General features: G+C 45.6%; 1 protein-coding gene across 8 annotated transcripts in view; it reads right to left on the bottom strand.

Annotated features, from left to right (window-relative positions):
* Positions 1 to 22,988, bottom strand: part of PTAFR (platelet activating factor receptor) — an 82,457-nt gene that overhangs the window by 49,846 nt on the left and 9,623 nt on the right. Inside the window, exons 1-2 of one of the 8 annotated variants that reach the window (XM_069578866.1) lie at positions 15,889 to 16,529; positions 15,701 to 15,774 (exon numbers count right to left, since the gene is read on the bottom strand). The exons of 1 other annotated variant lie outside the window; for it this stretch is intronic. The gene's annotated coding sequence lies outside the window, so the exon portion shown is untranslated. Of the gene's footprint in view, positions 1 to 14,530; positions 14,717 to 15,700; positions 15,775 to 15,888; positions 16,586 to 22,988 lie in introns of those variants that run through there. 6 more of the 8 variants (XM_069578868.1, XM_069578867.1, XR_011254748.1 and 3 more) reach the window with 6 other exon arrangements.

Here is a 22,988-nt window from a genome sequence, read left to right as displayed (position 1 = left end):
CTGATTTGATCTCCTGGCAGTCCAAGAGCCTCTCAAGAGTCTTCTCCAGCACCACAGTTTGAAAGCATCAGTTCTTCAGCGCTCAGTATTCTTCATGGTCCAGCTCTCACATCCATTTGACTATTGTGTACAGAACAAACTGGAGGCGCTTCAGGTCAGAGGCAGAGAGATGGCGAAAAAGATCACTGCAATTGTCTGGAGAGCTGCAGGAGGCTTGGACCATGGCAGATCATAGGGAAATGGATGGCCGTGAGAATGATTTGGAGGTAGAATGGACAGAACCTAGTGATGCAAGGGACAGTGGTTGATAGAAAGGGAGGAGACACGAACGGCCAGGTTTCTGACCCAGATGATTGGAGCTGGGTAGTGTCTGTCTTCACAGAGATGACACTGAAAAGGAAGAGTGTGGGGGTAGGGAGGAGCAATTCCATGGGGGACACGTCACAGGTAGAGTGCCTAGGAAACACCCAGGAGGATCCTGAAGAGCCCAACGTTAAAAGAGAAGTCAGAGGAGGAGGGAAAACCGAGGAAGGAAGCAGGATGGTCAAGAGATAGGAGAAGGACCAGGGGAGGACCACACTGGAGTCCTCACGCGAAGAAAGTTTCGAGGGTGTGGGAAAAGTGGCCAATGGTGTGAAAAGCCACAGCAAGATCCAGTACAGCACAGACAAAAAAGCAAGCATTGCACAGGGCCACTCGGAAATCTATCCCGCGTGATCAGAGGGAGAGCAGTTTCCTAAGCACGAGTTGAGGAGTGAATGAGAGGCAAGAAGTGGAGTATCAAATTCTCATTCAAGAATCTGAGCTGAGCAAATAAATGCTATGTGTGGGCCTTGTGTGTATCCTGATTTAAACAAATTATGAAAAAATATTTGCTAGACAACTAGGAGAACTCCAATACAAAGTATTAGATGGAATTAAGAAACTGATGCTGGGAATTCCCTAACAGTCCAGTGGTTAGGATTCTGTACTGGTCAGGGAACTAAGCTCCCTCAAATTGCACAGCATAGCCAAAAAAAGAAAAGAAATTGATGTTAATTTTGTGAGGTTGTATTTTTGATATGTTGGTTATATATTTTTAGTTTGTTTGTTTGGTTTTTTTTTTTTTTTTGCCACACTGCTCAGCATTTGGGATCTTAGGTCACCAACCATGGATTGAACCCACACCCACTACGGTGGAAGTTCATAGTCCTAACTCCTGGACCACCTGGGATGTCTCTAGTTTTAGATTTTAATTCCTGATCTATTATACACACAAACTAAAATATTTATGCGAAGAGCCAACCCATTGGAAAAGACACTGATGCTGGGGAAGATTGAGGACAGGAGGAATAGGGGGTGACAGAAGATGAGATGGTTGGCTGGCATCACTGACTCAATCGACATGAGTCTGAACAAACTCCGGGAGACAGTGAAGGACAGGGAAACCTGGGGTGCTGCAGTCCATGGGGTCGCAAAGAGTCTGACACAACTTAGCAACTGAACAACAAAAAGAATTTACAGGTAGGATTATACAATATCTCAGTTTTGCTTAAAAATATTCCAGGAAAAACACACCTGTGGGCTAATCTCATGTGAGAAGCATCTTCCCAGGAACCCAACCTGTGACAACGTGTACTTGGGTCTGTCCGACCCCAGATCCTTCCCAGTCCACAGGAGGCCTCCCTTCCCCACAGGAGGCCAAGCAGAAGTATGCCTCTTTCTTCCAGACACAGGGCCAGAATCAGTGTGGAAGTCTCAGGCGGACACCCTGCCTTCGCTCAGAGCCTCGTCCTTGGTGCCTCCAGTTCCCACCACCCAGACCCTTGCCACTTCGGCTGCTTTCCATCTAGTTCCAGGTCCCCAGGTGACGCCCGCTCCTTTGGCCCTCATCCCGAATATGGTGCGCAGAAGTCCCTTCACATCAACAGAACCCTTGAAATCACCCAAAATGTAACCGGTCAAGTCGCCTCGGGGTCTGGGACTCATCCATCCACACCTTCATTCCTGCTTCCCTCCCTCTCTCTGCCTGGTTGACTACTGGTCATCCTTTAAGGCCTCCGTTCCTCCAGGGAGTTTTTCCTAGGCTTCCCTGACCCTTTCATACCCTTCCCTCTCTCCCCAGGCCTGGTTAATGCCCATCCCCTGGGCTCCCAAAACTCACTGAAATTGCCTGTGTGCGTCCTTCCAGAACTGGGCCATAGCTCTCAGAGGACCAAGACCATGTCCATTCATTCACCTGACACCCAACTGGGTGCCCAGCACTGTGCTGGGACACTGTGGGAATAAAACAGGCAATATTCTTGCTCTTGAGGAGCTATACTCGAGCGTTATACTTATTTACTCCAGCGACAAAAATAAGTAGAGAGATAAAAGAACAAGGTTAATTTCAACTTGTGATATATTCAACAAAAGAAATAAAAAGCATGACGTGATGATTATTGGATGGGGGCTGCTTACAATAGAGTAACCAGAGAAGGCTTCTCAGAGGAGGTGACGTATAAATGAAACCAAAGGCAGATCTACTGTGAAGCCAACGAAGCATAAACTTCAAGATCCCTTCCTAGGCCTTGAAGTTGTTCTTAATTGAATATGAAGGCCTTGCTCTTAATTGTATATTTATAATTTCATATCTTTCATTTAAAGAGGGCCCCCCAAATTGTATAAACTTTAGAGTCCAACAAAACCTGTATCTTCTCATGGCTAAAATCTAAAAAGTAAGAAGAAACAAGTCAGGAGAAAATGTTGATGAAGAAATATATTCCAGGCATAGGGTATCATGTGCAAAGGGCCTGCAGTGGGAATAAATTCATCATACTCTAAGCCGAAAATAAAGGTGTCAGTTTCAAAGAACCGAAAGGTCAGTGTCTCCAGAGAAATGAGAAGAGTAGGGTAGGATGGGAAAGACTAAAAATCTCTTTAAGAAAATTGGAAATATCAAGGAAATATTTCATGCAAGGATGGGCACAATAAAGGACAGAAACAGTTAGGACCTAACAAGCAGTAGAGATTAAGAAGAAGTGGCAAGAATACACAGAAGAACTGTACAAAAAAGGTCTTAATAACCTGGATAACCATGTTGCTGTGGTCACTCACCTAAAACCAGACATTCTGGAGGGTGAAGTGAAGTGGGCCTTAGGAAGCATTACTACAAAGCTAGTGGAGGTGATGAAATTCCAGTTGAGCTATTTCAAATCCTAAAAGATGATGCTGTGAAAGTGCTGCACTCAATACGCCCACAAATTTGGAAAACTCAGCCACAGCCACAGGACTGGAAAAGGTCTGTTTTCATTCCAATCCCAAAGAAGGGCAATGCCAAAGAATGTTCAGACTACCATTAAAATTGTGCTCATTTCACATGCTAGCAAGGTAATGTTCAAAATCCATCAAGTTAGGCTTCAGCAGTACATAAACCAAGAACTTCCAGATGTACAAACTGGGTTTAGAAAAGGCAAAGGAACTAGAGATCAAACTGCCAACATTTGCTGGATCATAGAGAAAGCAAGGGAATTCCAGAAAAATATCTATTTTGCTTCATTGACTATGTGAAAACCTTTGACTGTGTGGATCACAACAAACTGCGGAAAATTCTTCATGAGATGGAAATACTGGACCACCTTACTTGTCTCCTGAAAAACCTGTATTCAGGTCAAGAAGCAACAGTTAGAATCAGACATGGACTAACAGACTGGTTAAAAATTGGGAAAGGAGTACATCAAGGTTGAATATTGTCACCTTGCTTATTAACTTATATGCAGAGTACATCGTGTGAAATGCCAGTCTGGATGAAGCACAAGCTGGAGTCAAGTTTGCCAGGAGAATTATCAATAACCTCAGATATGCAGATGACACCACCCTTATGGAAGAAAGCGAAGAGGAACTAAAGAGCCTCTTGATGAAGGTGAAAGAGGAGAGTGAAAAAGATGGTTTAAAACTCAACATTCTGGGGAGGGAGGTGGGAGGGGGGTTCATGTTTGGGAACGCATGTAAGAATTAAAGATTTTAAAATTTAAAAAATAAAAAAATAAAAAATAAAACTCAACATTCAAAAAACTAAGATCATGGCCTCCAGTCCCATCACTTCATGGCAAATAGAAGGGAAAATAAGTGAAAACAGTGACAGATTTTATTTTCTTGGCCTCCAAAATCACTGTGGGCTAGCTTGCTCCCTGGAAGGAAAGCTGTAACAAATCTAGATAGCATATTAAAAAGCAGAGGCATCACTTTGCCAACAAAGGTCCATATAGTCAAAGCTATGGTTTTTCCAGTAGTCATGTATAGATGTGCAAGTTGGACTAATAAAGAAGGCTGAGTGCTGAAGAATTGATGCTTTCAAATTGTGCTGCTGGAGAAGACTCTTGAGAGTCCCTTGGACTGCCAGGAAATCAAACTAGTCAATCCTAAAGGAAATCAACCCTTTAGGATTGAAATCAATATTCACTGGAAAGACTGAAGCTGAAGCTCCAATACTTTGACCACCTGATGCGAAGAGCCGACTGATTGGAAAAGACCCTGATGCTGGAAAAGATTGAAGGCAGGAGGAGAAGGGGATGACATAGGATGAGATGGTTGGATGGCACCACCGACTCAATGGTCATGAGTTTGAGCAAACTCCTGGAATCAGTGAAGCACACGGAAGCCTGGCACGCCGCAGTCCGTGGGGTTGCAAAGAATCAGACATAACTTAGCAACTGAACAACAACAACAAGAATGAGATCAGAGGGCAACAGACCCCCAATCTCTCTTATGCCACAGTAAGAAGTTTGGATTTTATTCTATAAGCACTGGAGGACTGCTGGGCTATGTCAAGCAGAGAAGCATCATAATCTGACTCTCTGGCTGCTGGGCAGAGAATAGGTGGCGAAGAACAAGTGTGGAAGCAGAGAAACTATTTCAGAGGCAAGAGATGGTAGTGACATGGACGAGAAAGTAGCATTTCCAATCCTTCTGTCTATCCCAGCACCCAACACAAACTTGGCCACAGGGGAACTTTTATTTTATTTATTTTTCAGTTGTGGCATGTGGTATCTAGTTCCCTGACCAGGGATGGAACTCGGGCCCCCTGCATTGGGAGCTCACAGTCTTAGCCACTGGACCACCAGGGAAGTCCCCAGAGTAAGAGCCTGATAAACATCTGTCTAGTAAACAAATATCTAGCCACCAATAAGATCAACTCTTGTGAGATGAGAGCTGAAAGAGGGCTGACCCAAGAAGATGGTGGAGGCCTATCGCTCCAGTAACTGAACAGCACAGTGGCTGCCGGCCCCTGAGAGCAGCCTCCAGAGGAGGCAGGGTGAGCCCTCTACAACCTCATGATGCAAATTGTGGTCCTTGCACCAGCAGTCTTAGCATCACCTGTGAGCTTTGTTAGACACGCAGAAGCTGACTCTACACCAGACTTGCTGTTACAGCATCTATTTTAACAAGATTGCCCAGTGATTCATATGCACACTGAATTTTGAGCAGTACTATGCCTCAACACACTGCCAGCCACATATTTGCCTGTTCTAACACCTTCCATGGCTCCGCCCTGCCCAGGACCAAGTGCAAGCTCCTTTCCCACCTCCTCTCTCACCAGCCTCTACTACCCCTTGCCCTCTACTCTAATCACACTGAATTTTTTTTTCCCTAATATGGTTGTATTAGGTCTTAGTTGCAGCACATGGGATCTTCACTGTGTCTTTTGGGATCCTCCGTTGTGGTGCACAGACTCTCTAGTTGCATTGCACAGGCTCAGTAGTTGCAGTGAGAGGGCTTAGTTGCTCCATGGCGTGTGGGATCTTAGTTCCCCGACCAGGGATTGAACCAGTGTCCCCTGCATTGCAAGGCAAATTCTTAACCACTGGACCACCAGGGAAGTCCCCACATTGAACTTCTTGCTGCTTCTCTAAAACCGATTTCTCCTCAGACCTTGGTGCCCTCACACATGTCACGGCCCCTCCTGAGAATGCCTTTTGCCTATCGCTTTACCCAGAAAAATCTTACTCATCTTTGAAGACCTAATCTAAAGAGGGCTTCCTTTGGAATGCCTTTTCTGATTGTCCCAGACAGACAGAACGAGTTGCCACCTTGCCTGGGTTGACATGGTACTGAGCACATTTCTCAGCATAACATGTTGTAAGTATTGATTTCTGTAGCTGTTTCCTCACCAGGCTGAGAGCTTCTTGAGGTTAGAGACTAGATCTTTTTTATCTCTTTTTTCTCAGTGTCAGCCACTGGGGACTGAATGCATGAATGACCATGCCCTGATGATTATTCAGAGGAAACTGGCATAAACAAAAGGTGTCCAGTCTCCCTGGGGGAGACATAGCAGATTGCGGAAAAGGCCTCTGCAGTCAGGAAGACCTGGGTTGTTACCTGACTCTGCCATTTGCTTACTGTGTGACCTTGGGCAAGTGACTTTACCTCTGTGAGCCTGGATTTCCTCATCTTCACAATCTTATAATCCTAACAAAAGTTCCAAAAATAAGCATACAAAGTTGCCGCAAATGGTCATGACTTTCTCTCACTGTTGGCCCAATCACTTGGAGACATGGGGGTGGACTATGGATCACTAGTGACCTCAGAGTCTCTAACATATTGCCTTTCCTGCCAGCTCCAGACGCATTGGGCTAATGCCAACAAAGCTTTCAACAACTCAGGAAGGGAATGAGCATTTAGAAGGAGAAGGAGGCGACTCTGAACCACTCAACTTAACAGACGGGCAGGGCCACCCTGATGGATCAAGTCGAGGCAGCAAGCTCAGGCTCAACATTTAGCTGAAGCTGGGCCAAGAGGGTATAAATATTCATGAAGACAAGAAGAATTCTACCATCTGTATCTCCCACCCTCTGCCCTGCAGACTATTCAGTCCCATCTCCCACTGGTACGAGTCTCATCTGTCTGCCAACAATCTGGCCCCTAGGGGACCTGGAGAACGGGCTCTTGTCCTCAGCTGGACTGTCAGAAGGGAGGAACCACTGAGATCTGGGCAACAGGAAGTGTGTGCTGGGTACTTTCCCAGTGCAGACTGTGGGTTGGAAAGTTGTGTTTACCAGTCAGACTGGCCCCTAATATTGTGGGGCCATTTGGGGTCGAGAGTACAAGCGTCTAAATATTTATAAGCTAAAAATCAGTCATTTCTAAGTTATCCACATTCCATGCCTCAGCAACTCCTCACCATCCCACAAGCCTGGGAGTGTGGGAGGAGCCCAAACTCTGTGGGGGCACTCTTGCCTGGATTCAAAGACACCATGCTCTATGGGGGACGATGTGACCGGGGGTTGGGGGAGCCACCCACCTAAGCTGAGGGCCTTGAGTATCGTTTACTAATTAAATGAACAGACACCTCTTACCCATGATCACATTTCCTTCTCAAATCAGCCTCACAAAGTGAGTTTTACAAAATGCCCATTTTTCCAGGAAACGAAGTGAAGTCAGAGAATGAAACAGACTTGTCCAAAGTCACACAACTGGGAAATGGCCGATGAGATTTTGAACTCCAAGGCCCAGCCTGTCTCTCCCAGGCCAAGAGGTGGCCCCTGCTGGAAGCAAACCACTCTGTGGCCAACTCCTCCACTCACAGACCTGTCCTATGGCCCGAGAGCAGGTGCTTCAGAGGCTGCAAGGACCCAGGAAGAGATGCCTTTGACCGGGGGCCCTGCTTTTCCCTCTGCTCCCCAAAGTGGGGAATTGAATGGGGCCATGGAAAGGAGAGTCCGCTCTGTATCCATCTCACTCCTGCCAGGCAGCGGTGAAGTTGGAAGCAAATCCTGGTTCAAACACTAAACTCACTCCATGACTCTGGGTCTCTGTCTCCCTGTTGGTAGAATGAAGATTTTAAAAGGGGCCTAAGACTCTGTATCAATCTAGAGGGGTGGGATGGGAAGGGAGATGGGAGGGAGGTTCAAAAAGGAGGGGATATATGTATACCTATGGCGGATTCATGTTAAGGTTCGAGAGGAAACAGCAAAATTGTGTAAAGCAATTATCCTTCAATAAAAAAATAAATAAAAGAAGAAGAAGAAGATAAAATGGGCCTAAGAGAGAAGGAAATTAAGAAAACAATCCCAGGGGACTTCCTTTGTATTCCAGTGGTAAAGAATTTGCTTGCCAATCTAGGGGACTGATTTCCATCCCTGGTCCCTGAAGATTCCACATGCCTCGAAGCAACTAAGCCCGTGTGCCACAACTATTGAGCCTGTGCTCCAGTGCCCAGGAACCACAGCTGCTGAGCCCACGTGCCACAGCTACTGAAGCCCACACACCCTAAAGCCTGCGCTCCGCAATAAAAGAAGCCACCGCAATGAGAGACCCACACGCTGCAACTCGAGAGTAGCCCGAAAGCAACGAAGACCCAGCACAGCCAAAAATAAGTAAGGAAAGAAATAAATAAAAATTGAAAAAAGAAAAGAGGAAGAAAGCAATCCCACTTACAACAGCACCAAAAAAAAAAAAAAATACTTAAAAATAAACTTAACCAAGGAGGCAAAAGGCTTATACACTGAAAACTACATTACTGAAAGGAATTAAAGAAGACACAAGCAAATGGGAAGACACACTATGTTTATGGATCAGAAGACTTAATACTGTTAAAATGTCCATGCAACCCAAAGCGATCTATAGATTTAATGCCCTGTTAAAAATCTCAGTGGCGTTTTTGGTAGAAATAGAAAAAAATCCTAAAATTCATAAGAAATCTCAAAGTACCCACAACAGTCAAAACAGTCTTGAGAAAGAAGAACAAAGCTGGAGGCCTCACACTTCCTGATCTCAAAATATATTAGAAAGTACAATAATCAAAACAGGGTGGTATTGGCACAAAGATAGACATACAGAACAATGGGACAGAGTAGACAGCCCAGAAATGAATGCTCACATATATGGTCAAATGATCTCTGTCAAGGGTGCCAAGACTACACAATAAGGGAAAGATAATCTCAACAAATGATATTTGGAAAACAGGATATTCACATGCAAAAAGCAGGAAGGTGGACCCTTATCTCAAATCATATACAAAGTAACTCAAAGTGGATTAAAGACCTAAACATAAGACTGGAAAGTATAAAACTTCTAGAGGGAAAGCTTCATGACATTGGAACGGGCAATGATTACTTGGGTATGATACCAAAAGCAAGAAAAGCAAAAAGAGACATATGGAACTGTATCAAACTTTAAAACTTCTGTATACCAAAGGAAACAATCAACAGAGTAAAAGGCAACCTACAGATTTGTAGAAAATATTTGCAAATAATATACCAGATAAGGGGTTAATATCCAGGATATATGAAGAACTCTTACCACTCAATAATGACGACAACAACAACAACAAAAATTTTAAATGGGCAAGGGACTTGAAGAAACATTTCTCCAAAGATATAAAAGGCCAAGAAGCATATGAAAAGATGGGGAGAGAGGGATTGGGAGTTTGGGATTAGCAGGTGCTAATTATTATACAGAGAATAGATAAGCAACAAGGTCCTACTGGATAGCATGGGGAAATATATTCAATATCCTGGGATATACTGAGGGAAACAGAGGACAGAGAAAAAAATATCCTGTGATAAACTATAATGGAAAATAATATGGAAAAGAATATATATATATATGTATAACTGAATCACTGTGTGGTAGAGCAGCAATCAACACAATATTATAAATCAACTATAACTCAATAAAATAAATTTGTTAAAAAATTGTCTAGGGGCAGGTGGGAAAAAGGCATATGAAAAGACGCTCCACATCAATAATCGTCAGGGAAATGCAAATCAAAACTCCAACAAGAGAGCGCCTATTAGGATGGCCTCGATCATAAAAACAGAAAATGACAAGTGTTACTGAGGATGTGGAGGAATTGGAACTCTTGTGCACTCACTGTTGGTGGGAATATAAGATGATGCAGTCACTATGGCAATTAGTATGAAGGTTCTTCAAAATATTAAAAATAGAACTACCATATGACCCAGACATCTCATTCCTGGGTATATTTCTTTAAAAAAAAAAAAGTGTAAACAAAATCTTGAAGAAATATTTTTATACCCATGTTCACAGCAACACTAGTTACAATAGCCAGGAGGCAGGAGCAACCTAAATGTCCATCAACAGACAAATGGATAAACAAAATCTGGTAAAATATTAATATACATATAATGGAATACTATGCAGCCTAGAAAAGGAAAGAAATTCTGTCCTCTGCTACAACATGGATGACACCTGAGAATATTAATAAGTGAAATAAGCCAATCGCAAAAAAGACTGAATGATTCCACTTACATGAGGTTTTGAAAGTAATTAAACTAATAGAAACAGAAAGTAGAATATTGGTTGCCAGGGGCTGGAGGAAGACAGAAACAGGGAGTTGATGTTCACTGGGCACAGAGATTCAACCAGGCAAGAAAAAAATGTTCTACAGATCTGTGGTACAACATGTGTATATAGTTAACAATACTTAAAAATTGTTAAGAGGGTAAATCCATCTTACATATTTTTATCATATTTTAATGGGCCTCAGAAATGGCAGATTTGAAAATACATTATATATTTTTAACTTGGAATCATATGGCTCCGCTTTTTCACTTAATAGCTGTGCAACAGTTAGTAAAAACTATTTCGCCTCTCTGGACTTCATCTATAAAATGGGAACAATAACACATCTACCCTATAGAGATTTCCGTGAGCATCCAGTGAGACAGAGGATTAGAAAGCATTTGGGAAAGGACAGTGGTTAAGATCATAGACTCTGGCATCAGACAAACCTCCATTCAAACTCTGCCTCTGGTCACATCCTGGTTTCATGACCATAGTCAAGCTTATCATTCTCTGAGCCTCAGGCCTTTCCACTGTATATGGAGCTCATAATATTCCAAGCACATAGTTCCCAGCATGATGCAAAGACTCAGTGAATAATGTAGCACAGTTTCAGGTACTCATGACCAACAGCTCTAAAAAGCTGTATTTACTGGAAGTCCAGACAATCTGCTAATTAGATCAGATCAAATGTTTGTCAAAACAGCACCACTGTCATTGCAACTGCTCACATCAGGCTCATCCCAAGTTAATCCCAGCCTGAAGCCGTTTAGATAAGACTTCCAGATATATCATTAACCCTGAAGACCTCTCTGGTGGTCCAGTGGCTAAGATTCTGCTCTCCCAATGCAGGAGGCACTGGTTTGATCCCTGGTCAAGGAAATCCCACATGTGGCAACCAAGAGTTTGCATGCCGCAACTAAGACCCGGGGCAGCCAAATAAATAATAAGAAATATATTCTAAAAAATAAAACCCTGAAAACTTCGGGGAACCAGTCATATCATTTTATGGCAATTGGGGACAGTTGGCAAAATGCTACCAGCCAATCCTTAATGCTTTTGAACTGTGATGTTGGAAAAGACTCTTGAGATTCCCCTGGACAGCAAGGAGACCAACCAGTCCATCCTAAAGGAAATCAATCCTGAATATTCATTGGAAGGACTGATGCTGAAGCTGAAACTTCAATACTTTGGCCACCTGAGGCAAAGAACTAACTCACTGGAAAAGACCCTGAAGCTGGGAAAGATTGAAGGCAGGAGAAGGGGATGACAGAGGATGAAATGGTTGGATGGCATCACTGACTCAATGGACATGGGTTTGGGTGGACTCCGGGAGTTGGTGATGGACAGGGAGGCCTGGTGTGCTACAGTCCATGGGGTCGCAAAGAGATGGGCACAACTGAGCGGCTGAACTGAACTGAACTGAATCCTTGTCCAAGACAATTAATTTTACCTCCATGAGCCTCCGTTTACTCATCTGTAAAAAAAAAATAAAACTAACCCTAACCCTATGTCATGAGGTTGTTGTAAGGATTGAATAGGAAATGCCTGATCCATAAGAAGAGCTCAATGAATGTTGACTGTTAGTTATACTTCTCTACCCCAGAAGGAATATGGGAACCACTTCTGGTTCCCATATCACGTGTGGATATCGCTTTCCCTCCAGGCTGGGAACTCCCTGAGTATAGGGCCTCGGGCATTACGCACGCACGCACACACACACACACACACACACACACACACACAGAGTCACATTGTCCTTCATCCTTGACTTCCAAACCCTCTAACACCAGCCTCAGCCATTCCCAGCCTTTAGATTCCTGGAACCAGTAAAATACCATAGTTTAATCATTGCCCTTCTGTGAGTACTTAGTTTTCACATCTATCAAATGGAAATAATATCAACATTGACCTCACAATGTTGAGGTCAGTTGAGACTGAAGGCAGTTGAACCTCTAAAATCCTCAAGAAATAAGTTGCCACCCATTCTGGCCTCCTCTGACACTTGATACTTGTGCCCTGGCCTGCCCATGCCTTTGAGCCTCTGCTCATATCCTCCAAAAATTCCCCCCTCATGGAGTGGTTTCATTACCACTTGTCCAGGAAGCAGAGGGAGTTGGGCAAAGGAAGGGAGCAAGTTTCCTGATCTCTGGGGAATTCTGCACTAGGCTCCCCATGGTTTCCAGTTCAAGGAGGCTAGCATCCCACTGGGCATGTTTATCAGTGAATGAACAGAGCTCCTTGTCTGGGGAGAGGTAGGGACAGGGTCTAGGGCCCCAGAGATGAGGGGTGGGAGGTGGCCTGGGTATCAAAGTTTCCCAGCTTTCTCTCTCTCTTGGGGTCCAGCTGGTCCCAGGGATGTATATTACATCTCTGCTTGTCTCTGCTTGTCTCGACTCATCTGGCCTATGACATCCCCATGGAGCTGGGGGACCCTGAGCCTGGCCTGGGTCTCTCCTGGCTTCCAGATACGCAGATAGTATCGGTCTGTGAGTCACCCTCCCCACTCCTTGCCTCCTGGAATTCAGCCGGGGCAAGGAGGACGGGGAGGTGCTTCCTCCTCTGGGCTTCCGCAGCAAGGGCACACCCCTCCATTATACCAGGAACCACTCTGACATCTTCAGGGCCTGGCCCGAGGGAAAACGTAGGGTACAGGGCGGAGGCCCTACAGTCACACAGACCCCGATCTGCACCTGGCTTTGTTCTTTCCCAGCTGATCTTTGACCCTCAAAGCTTCTCTCCCTTCATTTGCAGAAAAGTGGCGACAATAAAACCTTCCTCACAGGGAAGCTGTAGGTGCAAAATGAAGCAACTGATACACCTGGTTATTGCTCAGTAATTGGGAACTCCGCCCCAACCCTCAGGAAATGTTTGTTGCGTGAATGAATGAGCAAACAAATCAGCCATGAACCAAAGCAGCCACCTCTCTTCCGTTAGAAGCAGCAACCAAGGTTGGATGAAGAGAAACATGAATCACGATTAGGAATTATGATCAGGGGACCTGGGTTCTGGCCTCAACCAAGCTCCTAACCGTCTTGAGTGAGTCTCTCCCTAGCTTTGAACCTTAGGATCTTCATCTGCATGCGCCTCCCCCCAAAGCTGAAACATTGCTATGAAAAGGAAGATTGTTGGGAGTGAAAAAGGCTTTGGTAAACAGTCAAGAACTTAGGAAATCGAAACAGACTTTACAAACTGTGAAGGGTGCTGCACAAATTTTTGACACTCTTCTCACATCAGCCAGATGAGCTCAACTCCAAACCTAGATCCTGAAGTTCCCCCTTCTATAGAAATAAACAGGTGGGGAGGGGCTACTAAAGGATAGTTTTCCCCCCACAAATTCTCCTCCCCCTACATCTTACAGACATACACACACACACTGGCTCTGGATTCTCTCTGGCTGAAGACACAAGGGAAGAATGCAGTGCCAACCTCTCAACTGGTTTTGTTGATGATCCTGCTTTTGGGAACTGTTGGGCTGGACAGGCCCACCCGTAGTTGGCCACACTCCAGGCACACATGGGAATATATACCCAGAGCCAGTTCTCCAGTCCACCCCACAGGCACACATGAACACACACACACACAGCAGAGGCTTCTCTCCCCTCCCACCATGCTGCCAAGGAACCCAAGAGCTGCTGATCAGACCCATGGCTGCACCAGGGGCCCAGCAGATACCCTTCTGAGAACGGGCTCCACTCTGAAACCAGACACCTTCTCCCCGGATCCATAAGGGGGCTTCCCCAGGCCAGAGCTCAGCTGGTGCCCTCTATATCCATGGGGAGCAGAGACTAGGACGGGAAAGAAGGGACTTCACTGGAAAAGATAAGCAGCCCTTTCTTGTCAACAAGGGCGAGTTCACAGGTGTAGGATAGGGAGGAAGAGGGCATTCCATAAAAGTCTTTCTATAAAAGGACAGAAAGAATCCCAGCCTCTCATCACACCAGCCCCAGCCCCCATCAGTCCAGAGCAGAAACTCACTCCTGGAGGCCCATTTCGACATTACTGCCGTAGATCATAGTCTATGGACTTCCCAGGGGGCACTAGTGATAAAGAACCTGCCTGCCTGCGCAGGAGACACAAGAGAGGTGGGTTAGATCCCTGAAGGGGTAGATCCCCTGAAGAAGGAAGTGACAGCTCATCCCAGTATTCTTGTCTGGAGAATCCCATGGACAGAGGAGCCTGATGGACTACAGTCCATGGGGTCGCAAAGAGTCGGACACTACTGAGCGACTTAGCCTACGCACAGCAGAGACTGTGGCTTTCTTACCCAAACCTTCATTGGACAGATGGGGAAACTGAGACCCAGAGAAGAGAAAGGATTTGCCCCAAGTGACCGCAGAATCAGGAGGCAAGCTGGAACCAGATGCTGGACCTCAGGCTCACTGTCTATCCTCTTCCAGTACAACACACTACTTTCTCATTCCCTATTCAGTTCAGGTTCCAAGACTGTGTGACTTGCTAAACTCTACGTGAAGAGTAAGGATAAAATGAGGAACAAACAAATCCTCCTCCTTGAGGCATTTACAGTAAGAATAACAGCATTGGTACCAGCAGTAATACTGGCTCGTGTCTGCGCACCAGCTTACCATTGACAAAGCACTTTCCCACCAGCCTCTTACTGCATCCTCTCCCGACAACTCACAGGTCAGTACTTAAACCCCAGTATGCAAAGGAGGAAAGGGATGCTCCTGAATTGCCCAACGTCCCAGCTCATAGGCAAGAGCTGATGCCAAAACCCCATTGCCCACCTCAGGCTCAGTCTCATCTCTTTCGAGGCTTCCTTCCTTCACTGGGTTGTCAGTACCTAAAGGCAAGGATGTCTCTTTCGTTTGTTTCCCTAGTGCCTACACACACACACATACACACACACACGTATGCCAAGCACCTGGAACAGCTGTATATTCAGTCAAGGGTTAAATCAGAGCTGCTTGAATACTCTGGGGAGCAACTCTGCAGGTTCCCTCATTCTTCACAAGTAAGGAAGAGTCTGAGCAGCAGCCTCCGTTCCCCACGCCCACATCTGACCTCCTGCCAGCAAAAGACAGGTGGTCCCAGCCTGTGCTCCATCCCTACCACCTGCGACCTAATAGAGGGAACAGGTTGTGGCCAGGACTCTTGTATCAGCAACCCTGTTATCTTCCTCATTATCCCCTCAGGAGAACCCAGCACCTAGTCAATTCCTAGATACCCAGCCCAGTACCTGACCCTTTGCCTCCCGACCTTCCTGCTGGGGAGATGGCACTGGCCTCGTCTGACACTCTAGGAAACTGAGGAGCAGGGCAGTGACGTGGCCAAGGCCACACAGCCACTGAAGCAGACAGCGCCCAGCCCCCCAAGATCTAGGCAGCCCCCCTCTCACCACCACCTCCCAGGGAGGTCTCTGAGGTCACTTCAGAGCTGCCTTGACCTCAGAGAACCAGAGAGGGTAGCGGATTACCTGGGAATGTCTAGTCACGAGGAATTCCTTCTAAACGAGAGCCTCTGGGTCTGGGGAAGAGGCCAGAACTGTCCCTTAAAAACAGAAGCACACGTTTGCTCAGGCGGAGTCTAGGGGCAGGACCTTGATCTCCTGGGGACGCTATCACACACTTCCCCCCAGCCGGGCCAGGGCTGGGACCCCCTTACCTGTCCAGGGGCAGTGGCTTCCGCTGCGAGGTCTGAGCATGTCGGCAGCTGCGGGCTCTGTGCTGTCTGTAATTGCAGAAGTGAGGAAATAGCGTGCATCACTGCCAAGTCACCCCCAGGAGGAAACGCCGTGACCCCAGGGCCCCATCAGCAGAGAGGACATGCCGCAGAGCCTCGAGCTGGGTCACCCAGGCCCTGGGTGCCACTCGGAGGTTTTTTGCAGAGTGAGGGGCAGGGTGGGGTGTGGGCAACGGCCACCGGGAGAGAGTAAGGCGGGGTGGAGAGACACGCCACCTAGCACAAGCGTGAGCGAGAGGAGCTGTGAGTGAGCAAGGAGAATGTGAGAGTCAGGGGAGAGGGGGCTAAGAGGTGGAGAGAGAGAGAGGCCCAGAGGGAGACAGGCAAATGCAAACACAGAGACAGCGTGAGCGGGGTGAGGAGGTTCGAGGACGAAAACCAAGGGAGTGACAGAGAAAAAGATGGCACAGATAGTGAGAGGGCCTGTGTGTGTGCGCGTGTGCGTGTGTGTGGGCGCACGTGCGTGTGTGCACGTGTGTGTGCACGTGTGTGTGTATGCCTGAGAGACAATACAAAAGAAAGGGAGCAAAGGAGGAAAAGGAGAGGCAGCTGGAAAATAGAGAAGATGAAAAGGGAGGAACTGCTAAGAACTGCTGCGGTCAGTGCCATGGCTGGGCTTGGCCCCCCTGGTGGCCAAGGAGCGCCAAGACCAAGGAACCCATGGGCACACAGCGGTGCTGCGGTGGCACAGGAGGAAGGGTCATAAGACCCCAGGCAGGAATCTGGCAGCGAGTGAGTCAGTGGGAACAGGAGAGGGTGAGCAGGTGTGGGCAACTGAGGAAGTGAACACAAGCAAGAGAGTGAGCGTGTGTTTGTGTCAGAGTCCCATGTCAGAGACTGCGTGTGAACCGAGGTGAGGGATGGGCCCGAGCTTCCTGCCTCAGTTTCCCGTCCACTTATCCACTCCTTCTTTCAACCAATAACCGTTCATTGAGCTTGCAGGCCCCGGGCGCTGCAGTGGACACAAGGAAGTGAGCCCTTCAGTCAACAGCCAACCCAACAGCCTCCTTATAGGTGGCAAGGGCGTGGGGTGGGGAGGGGTGAAGCAGGCCTAGACAGGATCAGGGCCCCACAGTCAGGCAGGTGCCAAGCAGAGCTAGGAGATCAGGCTCCTGATTCCCCATGCATGGTCTAGCCTCAACTCCACCACGGGGGTCTGGACTGGCCCCTCCCACTCACTGGGACCCCACTGCACTGTTCCTTATCTAAGCCAAAAATGGATCTGAGGGGACAAGGCACCTCTAACATGCGGCTCAGCCCTGAGGAACTGGAGCCAAAAATCTGTCCCTCTCCCCCAACTCCAGCCCGTCACATGCAGGCGAACACACTCAAACCGCCTACACACAATCCTTGCACACTCAGTACAAACCAGCATACAGAGACACCCCCCCACACACACTCACCTACACGCTCACAAACTGAGGTGTTGCATCGGTCACACCCCCTAGCTCACCCCTGCCCAGGGTTGCTCATTCACAGTCTCCTCAGATCCCAAGATGCCGCCCTGGCCTCTGAGCGGCCCTGTTTGGTCATCCTTCCTCGTCTCCCTTGGAGGCTTTCTGAGCCTTGAGTGCCTGAGACACAAAAGGACGTGGTGCTCTGTTCATCACGTTTAACCATCACGCAAACTGTCTACCTGAGTCGAGTCCTAGCTCTGCTGCCCAGTTCAGACCCTCTTCCTCCAGCCTGGCTTCACCTTCTCAGCCGCCCCCCAGCCACCACTCCAGGAGCCGCCACACCGGGAGGGACAGAGGGGCCTCTGGGATCAACCTTGACCGCAGACTGCAGGACAGCTGGCTCGACCCCAGGCTCATGCCTGGTTTTCAGAGGTCCGTCGTCTAAGTGCACGGAGCAGTCAGAGTTCAGCACCTCTTTGAGACGATCAGTAATCAGGGCAGGCAGGCAGAGGTTATTATCCACATTTGACAGATGAGGAAACCGAGGGTGACTCCTCTCTCTCACACCTACATCCATGCTGTTACCAATTCTGTCTGTTCTGCTTTAACATATTTCCGAATCTGAACCTAATCAAGCCTTTAGCTCCAACCTTCAATTTGTAGGAAACACGGGTAATAGAGGAACAAATTAATAGGCGTTTCAGTAAAGCAATCAGTCAAATCCATAATGTGGGACCAGGACATTCTACAGGGGAACTGATGCAGTTCCATCGATAGATCAACTACATGCGAGGGGAGCGGGGTATGGGGAATGGAGAGAGGACTTTTAATCCAGGAATCTCTTGGTTAAAAGAGGCTTAAGAGACATAGAAATCAAATTCAGGGACTTCCCTGGCAGTCAGTGGTTAAGACTTGGTGATTCCACTGCAGAGAGTGTGGTTACATGAGAAAATGTTCATATATATGGAAATATTTAAGGATGGAATTACAGGGAATTGCTTTAAAATATTACAGTAAATAAGGAGAGAGAGAGAAAGGAGTGGAGGGGAAAGGAGGGAAGGGAAGAGAAGGATGAAAGGAACAAAGAAAATAAAAAGAGAGAGAGGCAGAATATTGAATCTAGGGAATGGGTATTGTGTAGGCTGAATAATGGCCCACAAAAGTATCAGGTCCTAATCCCTGGAAGTTGTGTACTTTATCCTACATGATAAAGATTTTGCAAGTATCATTAAACTAATACTCTTAAAATGGGGAGATTATCCTGGATTATCCAAGTGAGCCTTAATGCAATCACCAATATCTGAGTAAGAGAGGAAAGCTGGATACAGAGAAGAAAAGGCAATGTGGCCACAGAGGCAGAGAGACAGCCACAACCCAAGAATGCCGCAACCACCAGAAACTGGAAGAGGCAAGGAAGGGACTCCTCCCTGGAGCCTCTGGAGGGAGCACAGCACTGACTCCTTGTCCATCGAAACTGATTGTAGGGGGATTCCCTGGCTGTGAAGTGGTTGAGACTCTGAGCTTTCACTGCTCAGGGCCCAGGTTCAATCCCTGGTTGAGGAGTACTGTGTTGTTCAGTCCAAAAAAAAGAAGAAAAGAAACTGATTTTGGAATTCTGGCCTCCAGATCTGTACGAGAATAAATGTGTGCTATTTTAATCCACCAAGTTTGTGGTCAGCAGGTATACAGAGATTTATTACACTTCCCTCTCTTCTTGTGTGTTTGGAAACTTTCCTAATAAAGTTATGTTTGTGTGTGCTCAATTCACAACACTACCTATGCAACAGTCTTGCCAAGGAAATAGAAACAGAATTAGGAAATTCAACTACCAGTTTACAGAATATACAGAAAAGGAACAGATCATAGGGATATCCACAGCAAACTCAGACTGCCGTGAATGCACAGAACAAACCATCTGCCTTCTCCAACAAATGATACAGGAGAAAATGATGATGGAAGAACCTATAGATTAAATGAGAATTAAGAGACATACAACCAAATTGCTACATGTGAGCCTTTTTTGGATCCCAATTCAAACAAATAAGAGAGAGAGGAGCAAGAGAAGAAAAAGAGGAATTGCAAAACGACCAGAAATTTGAACACACTGGATATTCCACTATATTAAGGAATTCATGTGGATTGTTAGGTTAATGATTTCATGATTGTGTTAACAGAATTCTTATCTTCTATAGATACATATGAAGTATAGGGCTTCCCTGGTGGCTCAGCGGTAAAGAACCCACCTGCCAATGCAGGAGATGAAGGTTCAATCCCTGGGTCAGGCAGATCCCCTGGAGAAGGAAATGGCAACCCACTCCAGTATTCATGCCTGGGAAATCCCATGGACAGAGGAGGCTGGCATACTACAGTCCATAGGATTGCAAAGAATTGAACACGACTTAGCAATTAAATAACAACAACAATAACATGAAATATTTACAGATGAAATTATGTATTTGGGGTTTGTTTCAGAATAAAATGGGACATACCTCAACTGAAAAAAAAAATGGGTTGATAATTGTTAGTGTTGGTTGATGGTTCCTCAAGTGAAGTGAACTGAAGAATGCTCAGTTGTGTCTGACTCTTTGCAATCCCATGGACTGTAGCCTGCTAGGCTCCTCTATCCATGGAATTCTCCAGGCCAGCATACTGGAGTGAGTTGCCGTTCCCTTCTCCAGGGGATCTTCCCAACCCAGGGATTGAACCCAAGTCTCCTGCATTGCAGGCAAATTCTTTACTGTCTGAGGCACCAGGGAAGCCCTCAGAACTTTTGAGTAGAAAGTTAAATCACCACCATGAGTTAAAGATAAATGACAAGAATGTTTATCATATATTCTTGACGAGGTTTACATTTTTTACATATGTAAATACTTTTCATACTATGATTTCATGATTATGTTAAAAGAATAATTATCTTTTAGAGACACATACGAGATATATAGGGCTTCCCTGGTGGTCACTGGTGGCTCAGCAGTAAAGCATCCACCTGCCAATGCATTTTCAAACTATGGACAGAGGTTCACGACATTGTACAGAAGGCAGTGATCAAGACCATCCCCAAGAAAAAGAAATGCAAAAAGGCAAAAGAGTTGTCTGATGAGGCTTTACAAATAGCTGAGAAAAGAAGAGGAGCTAAAGGCAAAGGAGAAAAGGAAAGATATACCGATCTGAATGCAGAGTTCCAAAGAATAGCAAGGAGAGATAAGAAAGCCTTCCTCAGTGATCAGTGCAAAGAAATAGAGGAAAACAATAAAATGGTAAAGACTAGAGATCTCTTCAAGAAAATTAGAGATACAAGGGAACATTTCATGCAAAGATGGGCTCAAAGGACAGAAATGGTATGGACCTAACAGAAGCTGAAGATATTCAGAGGTAGCAAGAATACACAGAGCTATATAAAATAGATCTTCATGACCCTGATAATGACAATAGTGAGATCACTCACCTAAAGCCAGACATCCTGGAATGTGAAGTCAAGTGGGCCTTAGGAAGCATCACTACAAACAAAGCTAGTGGAGGTGATGGAATTCCAGCTGAGCTATTTCAAATCCTAAAAGATAATGCTATAAAAGTACTGCACTCAATATGCCAGCAAATTTGGAAAAGTCAGCAGTGGCCACAGGACTGGAAAAGGTCAGTTTTCATTCCAATCCCAAAGAAAGACAATGCCAAAGAATGTTCAAACTACTGCACAATTACACTCATCTCACATGCGAGCAAAGTAATGCTCAAAATTCTCCAAGCCAGGCTTCAGCAATATGTGAACCATGAACTTCCAGATGTTCAAGCTAGTTTTAGAAAAGGCAGAGGAACCAGAGATCAAATTGCTAACATCCGCTGGATCATGGAAAAAGCAAGAGAGTTCCAGAAAAACCTCTACTTCTGCTTTGTTGACTATGACAAAGCCTTTGACTGTGTGGATCACAATAAACTGTGGAAAATTCTGAAAGAGATGGGAATACCAGACCACCTGACCTGCCTCTTGAGAAACCTGTATACAGGTCAGGAAGCAACAGTTAGAACTGGACATGGAATGACAGACTGGTTCCAAATTGGGAAAGGAGTACGTCAAGGCTGTATATTGTCACCCTGCTTATTTAACTTATATGTAGAATACATCATGAGAAATGCTGGACTGGATGAAGCATAAGCTGGAATCAAGACTGCCAGGAGAAATATCAATAACTTCAGATATGCAGATGACACCATCCTTATGGCAGAAAGTGAAGAAGAACTAACAAGCCTCTTGATGAAAGTGAAAGAGGAGAGTGAAAAAGTTGGCTTAAAACTCAACATTCAGAAAACTAAGATCATGGCATCTGGTCCCATCACTTCCTGGCAGATAGATGGAGAAACAATGGGAACAGTGACAGAGTTTATTTTCAGGGGCTCCAAAATCACTGTAGACGGTGACTGCAGCCATGAAATTAAAAGATGCTTGCTCCTTGGAAGAAAAGTTATGACCAACCTAGGCAGCATATTAAAAAGCAAAGACATTACTTTGCCAACAAAGGTCCATCTAGTCAAAGCTATGGTTTTTCCAGTAGTCATATATGGATGTGAGAGTTGGACTATAAAGAAAGCTGAGGATAGAAGAATTAATGCTTTTGAACTGTGGTGTTAGAGAAGCCTTTTGAGAGTCCCTTGAACAGCAAGGAGATCCAATCAGTCCATCCTAAAGGAGATCAGTCCTGAATATTCATTGGAAGGACTGATGCTGAAGCTGAAACTCCAATCCTTTGGCCACCTGATGCGAAGAGCTGACTCATTTGAAAAGACCCTGATGCTGGGAAAGATTGAAGGCAGGAGGAGAAGGGCACAACAGAGGATGAGATGGTTGGATGACATCACTGACTCAATGGACAGGAGTTGGAGTAAACTCTGGGAAGTTGGTGATGGACAGGGAGGCCTGGCGTGCTGCAGTCCATGGTTGCAAAGAGTGGGACACGACAGAGTGACTGAACTGAACTGAACTGAAATACTTTTCATTTTTCAACTCTTATAGCAATGATACACAGCTCTGGTGCTGAGACACTCTGGCAGTTTCCAGATACCCAGTGTAGAGACCACATGTCCTAACTTACTTTTTCTTTAAGTATAACACCCAAGTTCATACTGATTTTGCTAATAAGCTAATAGTCTCAAATTAGTTCAGTGTGTGGTTCAACAATTTTGCCCTGTTCGCTTACTCAGGCTTATGAAACTTTAAATGAGCCAAAGCTTGAGTCTACATACAGCAAAATGATGTGCAATTTAAAAAACACTGTTTTAGTGCTACTTTTAACGTTTATGTTGTTAAGGAGGATGTGGCTTTGTAAGCTGATAGTTTAATGAATGGCTAATGCATATATCAAAGTTTAGATAATTCCTTACTCTTAGGGTGTGTTGATACCTTGAATGTAGTATGCTCAGTCACTAAGTTGTGTCTAACTCTTTGACCCCATGAACTGTAGCCCACCAGACTCCTACGTCCATGGGACTCTCCTGTCAAGAATACTGGGGATCCATTATACCTTAGGTGTACTTTTGCATGAATTTTTAATGTTTTATAAGAAAGGGCTTTGTTGTTTGTTTTTTAAAGTAATTCAATATTTGTTTGAATTTTAGAGATGAGAACAACAGTGA

Source organism: Ovis canadensis, chromosome 2 (genome assembly GCF_042477335.2).
Source record: "Ovis canadensis isolate MfBH-ARS-UI-01 breed Bighorn chromosome 2, ARS-UI_OviCan_v2, whole genome shotgun sequence".
NCBI classification, from domain to species: Eukaryota; Metazoa; Chordata; class Mammalia; order Artiodactyla; family Bovidae; genus Ovis; species Ovis canadensis.
The sequence above is the reverse complement of the archived record's forward strand: the minus strand, read 5'-3'. Positions and strand labels throughout refer to the sequence as shown.